This window comes from Panthera leo, chromosome A1 (genome assembly GCF_018350215.1).
Source record: "Panthera leo isolate Ple1 chromosome A1, P.leo_Ple1_pat1.1, whole genome shotgun sequence".
Lineage (NCBI taxonomy): Eukaryota > Metazoa > Chordata > Mammalia > Carnivora > Felidae > Panthera > Panthera leo.
In genome coordinates, this window is record NC_056679.1 from 36867157 (window position 1) to 36874453 (window position 7297).

At 37.9% G+C, this 7297-nt stretch overlaps 2 pseudogenes; one reads left to right on the forward strand and one right to left on the reverse strand.

Moving 5' to 3' along the window:
* Positions 1-2662: 2662 nt before the first annotated feature.
* Positions 2663-2861, forward strand: LOC122202291 (annotated as a pseudogene).
* Positions 2862-4378: 1517 nt separating this feature from the next.
* Positions 4379-5406, reverse strand: LOC122229150 (annotated as a pseudogene).
* Positions 5407-7297: the final 1891 nt, after the last annotated feature.

Sequence of the window (7297 nt, forward strand, 5' to 3'; positions counted from 1 at the left end):
ATCACACTCTCCAGTTCCATCCACATTGCTACAAAGGGCCATATTTCATTCTTTCTCATTGCCACGTAGTACTCCATTGTGTATATAAACCACAATTTCTTTATCCATTCATCCGTTGATGGACATTTAGGCTCTTTCCATAATTTGGCTACTGTTGAGAGTGCTGCTGTAAACATTGGGGTACAAGTGCCCCTATGTATCAGTACTCCTGTATCCCTTGGGTAAATTCCTAGCAGTGCCATTGCTGGGTCATAGGGTAGGTCTATTTTGAATTTTTTGAGGAACTTCCACACTGTTTTCCAGAGTAGCTGCACCAATTTGCATTCCCGCCAACAGTGCAAGAGGGTTCCCGTTTCTCCACATCCTCTCCAGCATCTATAGTCTCCTGATTTGTTCATTTTGGCCACTCTGACTGGCGTGAGGTGAGTGTGGTTTTGATTTGTATTTCCCTGATGAGGAGCGATGTTGAGCATCTTTTCATGTGCCTGTTGGCCATCCGGATGTCTTCTTTAGAGAAGTGTCTATTCATGTTTTCTGCCCATTTCTTCACTGGGTTATTTGTTTTTCGGGTGTGGAGTTTGGTGAGCTCTTTATAGATTTTGGATACTAGCCCTTTGTCTGATATGTCATTTGCAAATATCTTTTCCCAAGAGTGGACATTCTTGTCTTGTTCCTGATCTAGGAGGGAAAGTTTTCGGTTTTTCAACATTGAATATGATGTCAGCTTTGGATGTTTCAGAAGTGGCCTTTATTTATTTATTTAAAATTTTTTTTTTAATGTTTATTTATTTTTGAGAGAGACAGAGACAGAATGTGAGTGGGTTAGGGGCAGAGAGAGAGGGAGACACAGAAGCAGAAGCAGGCTCCAGGCTCTGAGCTGTCAGCACAGAGACTGATGCGGGGCTCGAACTCACAAGCTGTGAGATCATGACCTGAGCTGAAGTCGGACGCTCAACCGACTGAGCCACCCAGGCTCCCCCAGATGTGGCCTTTATTATGTTGAGGTATGTTCCCTCTAAATCCACTTTGTTGAGAGTTTTTATGTGAATGGATGTTGAATCTTCTTGAATGCTTTTTCTGCATTCATTGAGATAATCATATGATTTTTATCCTTTGTTTTGTTGTTGTGATGTATCATATTGATGATTTGCAAATGTTGAACCATCTTTGCATCCCTAGAATAAATCTTACTTGATCATGATAAATGATCCCCTTAATGTATTATTGAATGTGAGTTGCTAATATTTTGTTTAGTATTTTTGTATCTATATTCATCAAGGATATTGACCAGTAATTTTCTTTTTTCCTGTGGTGTCTTTGTCTGGTTTGGGTATTGGGGTAAGGCTGGCCTTAAAGAATGTATTTGGCAGTTTTCCTTTCTCTTCTGGTTTTTTTTTTTTTTTTTTGAATACTTTGAGTAGAATAGGTATTAGTTTATCTTTACATGTTTGATAGAATTCACCTGTAAATTTGTCTGATCCTGGATTTATATTTTTGGTAGTTTTGATTACTGACTTAGTTTCATTCTTAGTAATCAGTCTGTTCAGATTTTCTATTTCTTCCTAGTTTAGTTTTAGGAGTTATCTGTTTCTAGGAATTTATCTATTTTTTCTATATTGTCTAATTTGTTGACATATAACTTTTTTTGTAGTATTCTCTTATAATTCTTTGTATTTCTGTGGTGCCAGTTGTTACTTCTCTTTCATTTCTGATTTTATTTATTTTAGTTCTTTCTTTCTTTCTTTCTTTCTTTTTTCTTTCTTTCTTTCTTTTTTCTTTCATTCTTTCTTTTTTTTTCCTTGATGAGTCTGGCTAAGGATTTATCAATTTTATATTTTCAAAGAACAAGCTCTTGGGGCACCTGGGTGGCTCAGTTGGTCGAGCATCCAACTCTTGATTTCAGCTCAAGTCATGATCCTAGGGTTATGGGATTCAGCCCTGTATCAAGCTTCATGCTGAGCATGGACCCTGCTTGAGATATTCTCTCTCTCTCTCTCTCTCTCTCTCTATTCTCTCTCTCTCTCTCTCTCTCTCTCTCTCTCTCTCTCTCTCCCCCTCTCCCTCCCTCCTTCCCACCCTCCCTCCCTCTCCCTCTGCCCCTTTCTCCTGTTCATGCTTACTTTCTCTCTAAAATTAGAAAAAGAAAAAGAACGAGCTTTGGTTTCATTGTTTTTTTCTATTTTTTTAAAGCTCCATGTCATGTATTTCTGCTCTGATATTTATTATCTCCTTCCTTCTAGTCACCTTAGGTTTTGTTTGTTCTTCTTTTTGTAGTTCCTTAGGTATAAGATCAAATTGTTTATTTGAGCTTTTTCCTATTTCTTGGGGTAGGCCTGTGTCACTGTATCCTTTTTGGTTGGGCCTATGAACAACCTGTTTTTTAACATTTGCCATAGTGATATTCTTTAAGACATATTTATTAACAGAGAAAGTAAGGAGGCAATCAAGCATTATTTGGCCCTAAATCTCTAATAAATATTTTCAGCTGTCATCTTACTTATGTGAGATAATACAACCTTTTCTGAGCAATCTAGGATTTCCTAGGCTCTAGATGAATATATGAGTTGCTGTAACCTCCATTCCAGAGTAACAGAAGGATCTAGCCAGCATCCCTTGTGGGAAAAGTGATATTGCTGAAATGCTATGGATGGACTGTTAGAGAAAGAGGTCAGGGCCATGCTGTTCGGATATCTTTGAAAGATACCTTTTTGAAAGAAAGGACTATGATGAGGAGGCATGGTGGTGTTCTCTCCTGAGCATGAAGCTGGCTTCAAGTTGCTTCCACAATTGCCTCTTGCCATTGATGATCATTCTTTTCCTCCTTTGGGGAAGTAAGAGGGAGATGATACAGTCTGAGTGGTTTCTGTTGAAAAAAAGAAAGAATGGAAAGATGAGCTACCAATATTAATTAGGAAATTGCCGTGGTAACAGAAATAGAAGTGTGGGTTGTCTTGAGCCTATCAGTGGATCAGTTTCTGGAGATAACAGTGATGATAAAATGTTTTGGAGACATTCAGGTTTTGTTGATCATTGCAAAAAACATAGGATGTCCAGGAGCCTAGGTTCTGTTTTTTTGTTCTGTATATTTGTATACATTTTAGTAAGTCAGTTAACTTTCTTATAAATTATTTTCTTCCTTTAGTTAGGATAAAGATATCTGATCTCCCTATTTCACAAATTCATTTATTGTAAAAAGAAAATAAAGGATCTAAAAATGTTCTAAAAACTTAAAGCATTATTGTCAATGATATATTGTATAAGGGAGAGACCATGTTGTTAAAATTTGGCCACTGTTACTAGATGGCCACATTAACACTGAAGTTCACAGTAAGTCCTACGCAGTTCATTCCGAAAAGGTTAGGAGAATACTGATGAGTGCTTATTGTTGAGCTTGGAAGTTAATAACACACTAAAACCTACTATTAATACTCTAAAAACTGCAAAAATGTATACTTGGCAATAGGTTTTGGCCAGTTGACACTCAGTTATTTTCAGCTGGCTGAACATGGCTAAATTTTTAATTTTGTATTTTTTATATTAAAAAACTTTTTGAATGTTTTAATCAAGATCATAGTTAGTCTTTTATTTCAGCTAGTCTAATTAGCTAATGGAGCATGCTCTAGCAGGTAGGCTGAAATGATCAGATAACATAATAATAATTAGGTCAAAATATATTTCCTAGCAATCATTCCATCAGATATTTTAGTCCTCACCAGATACTTTTAGACATTCATGTCTGAATGTCTATTTTAGATTAATAATCACTTCATTTTTATGTTATCTTGACATTAAACAGACTCTTTATTTTTGAAGATGATTTACATTATGTCTTGATGACAGTGTAACTAGTTCAAGGTATGTTAGTGTTATTCTGCTCTTACAGTTGCTAAAAATATAATTTAATATCATGATCCTGTATTGAATTAGTGTATATTTTGATTCATAAAATAATTCTAAGAACAATTATGTGAAAGTGAAAAGGTTTAATTTTTCAAGGATTGTATTACTCAGAAATACTAATGAACATGGCTATTAGCCAAATTCTTGCTTCAATTCTTGCTTCACCTGTATAGCAGTATTAAATCATAGAAACCTCAAATAATATTTGTAGCAATAAGCATGTAAGTAATTAGTTTTATCCATTGTAAATTTCATTTTGCTAATAAAAATCATTTAAATCGTTTATCTGTGTGGAGTCCCTTCTTCCTTTTTTCTTTTTTAATTTTTTTTAGGCCTTTGTTTTTTTCTATGGCATTAAAGGTACAAGTGGCAACACTATTGAACCCACAGAGAACTGTGGTCACACCCACACCTGCTGTGGAGCATCTACTGAGAAGCTGAAGTGTCATGATACATAGGTGGCCAGGCCCCACCCAGGTCAAAGTCTTACTTTGCATAAGGAGGGAACCTTCTTGTAGGTAATATGAAGATGCTGAGTCATGGGCTGGGTTGTGGTTGCCTGTTCAATTTACCTTCAGAGTACAACCTGAATTTTCAGGTAATCTGCCCCATGGGGGGGCTCGTTGGCAAGGATGGACTGGTGCTGGAATGGGACATCATGCACAGTTCCCACTGGTTCACATTACCCTCCACCTCCACAATACCTGAGTTCTGGGTGCTAAGGCCACCTTGTTGGTTTTGGGCTTCTGGTGGATGAAGCCACATTCTTTATGCATGGTTTATGTGTCAGGGTGGAAAATGTTAAACCAGAAGTTCTACATGGGCTGGCCCATATGCAAGATGTTCACCTCTTCTAGTTACTAGAAGGGTTGTAGCATCAGGTAAGTCCTGGTGGATCTGACAGCCAGATACCCAGCACCCAGGACAGTGGCTCCACCACTAGGTTGATCTTGGGGGGCTCCCAGCTGGCAGCAGTAGGCTGCTTAGGTAGGGTACTCGCTTAAGAAACTGCGGCTTCTCCTGAAGCTTGTGCACCTGGCTATTGGACTGGCTGACCCTCTGTCACAGGGTCTTCAGCTCATAGTTCTCCACCTGCTTCTTCAGGCAGCTTGCCTGGCTCTTGTTCTGCTGAGAGAAGCAGGAAGAATACATACAGCAAGTTGATGAGTTGGCAGGCCCCAACACTAACAGGGTGATCTTGGTGGTCGACATGGGGCTGGCCATTGCTGTGCTCAGTCTGCACAGTTACCATGAATGGTTTCAGCGTGACATCTGTCAGAGGGGTAGAGGGGCTCTTGGATGGTTTCTGAGACATTGCTTTGAGCAGCAACCTCAGGTGTTCTGGGAAAAGCTCTTCTTGTACCCCAGGATAGTCCTGCAACAGCCAGGCTAGTGCTGTTGAAGCCAGTCTCCTTGTCTTTCAGTTGGCAGGCTCTGAGTGTACCTGGAGGAGAGACTGTAAGAATGAAGAGAGCCAATAAATTTGTATGCCCCAGATGCTGTAGGGGAGTAAAGTCACCCATAGAAGGGGGTGGTGTTTTCACTGCCAACATCTACAGAATATGTGTTTGCTTCTCCTTGGCTTCCTGACCCTGTGGGGGCCAATCTCCTAGAGTTCCTTTCAGAAATTGTTGTGCCTGCTTCTGACTAGTGACTCCCTGGGCTACCCTGGATGCAATGTCTAGTCCCTTCCCCTTAACGTACATTGTTTCAAATGTCTTTTCATATAATCTCCCACTACATTTTATTGTTGCTATACTCTAATGTTTCATTTTGAAAAAAATTAAAATTTTTTTCTAAAAGTACAATTAATTTTGCATGAAGTACCTAGATTCTTTTCTGTAGAGCTCTTATAAAGATACTTTTATTATATATAATTAATATCAAAATTATAGTCATTCCCTATTACACTTTTAAAGAATATCATCCATAATACAAAAAAGTAAGACCTAATTCTACAGTTAAAATCCTTAGTTTAGTGGAAGGAAGTCTGCATCTTGCCATGAAATTCAATAGATGTGGAATAAAAGAATAAGACAAAACTAATTATCAATGATAGTGAAAATATTTTAATTGGAAAATGTCATAAAGTCGTGCAGATTTCAGTGCTTTCCTCCCTTGTCCACATCTAATGAAAAATCAGAAAATGAATCATGAAAACAACTAAAATATCATGCTAAATAATTTCAAAAGAAATTTTTTTTCTCAGTGACTTAGTAAAATTTTTATAATATTTGCATTTTAACTGACATATTAAGTTTTATTTTTTGGAATATTTAATGCCAAATAAAAAAATAAAACATTAACTAGGTTATTATAGGCTCTCTGGGAAGTTTCTTACATGCATTAGTGTAGGAGTTAGTTATTCAGAATGCAATGGAAGCTCCATTGAAAATTTCTCCTCAGGGAAATTACCTTATAAGTTCTGTGATTTTATAAGATGGTTTTGGCCAGTGGTGAGAAGGGTAGTTTGGTTGAGGAAGAATCTGAAGGGATGGAAACACATGAGAGGGCTTCAACACTCTAGCCAAAAATTATTAAGGCTTAAATCTTGTAGGTGGTGGTGATGTAAATTGATAGTAGAGATAGTACAGAAGGCAGTGTAAAAGGACTTGGCTACCAATTGATTTGGTAGAATAAATAGATTATTTTTTTCTCCCACAATATTAGAAGGATAAAGTATAAACCAAGATAAGTAACAGGCTTGAATGTGGATCAAGTGGGAGGAAATACTTATTTAGTTGGATAAAAATGGAATCAGAGGCGTTGCCAGTGTGCAAAATACTAAATAAAAATATCTCAAGCCATGGCATTAAATAAATTAGGGATTGAATAGCGAGGAATAGCAAGAAGACCTAATACTATCCAGAATTAGGACAAAATTAAAACAGCACGTAGAAAGATTGCCAAGGGGCCAACTCTACAGATTACAATGCCTTAGGAGACAGAGAAAAAAGGATGGAAAATTGAGGAAAGATAAGGTGATTTGTTTAGAAGTAGGCTGAACTTAAAATGATTGTAGTGGATATTTGAAGATTTAGTGGGAAAATGTTGGTATGGCCACGTGGAGAGGAGGTGATAACAGAAGAGGAGCAAGAGGAGTAGGTCACTTCCCTGAAGAGTTTGGAAGAGAAAATGTGGAAGCCCTTTAAGGTGTACTGCACTTTTTGCCACTCCATTCTCTCCAGGTTGAGGTTAGCGTATGTTCCAGGAGAAAGGACAAAACTGTGAGGAGGAAACACTGACAGTCTGAGGAGTAGAATGTGGATATTCAGAGCACACGGAGTTCTCAGAAAGGACTTCCGTAGCAAAGTGGCAGATTTGGGTTTAATCCTTTCAGATTTGTTACAGTTGGGTCACAAACAATAGAGAGGACAGAAGGGGAGAGGTGCTGCCT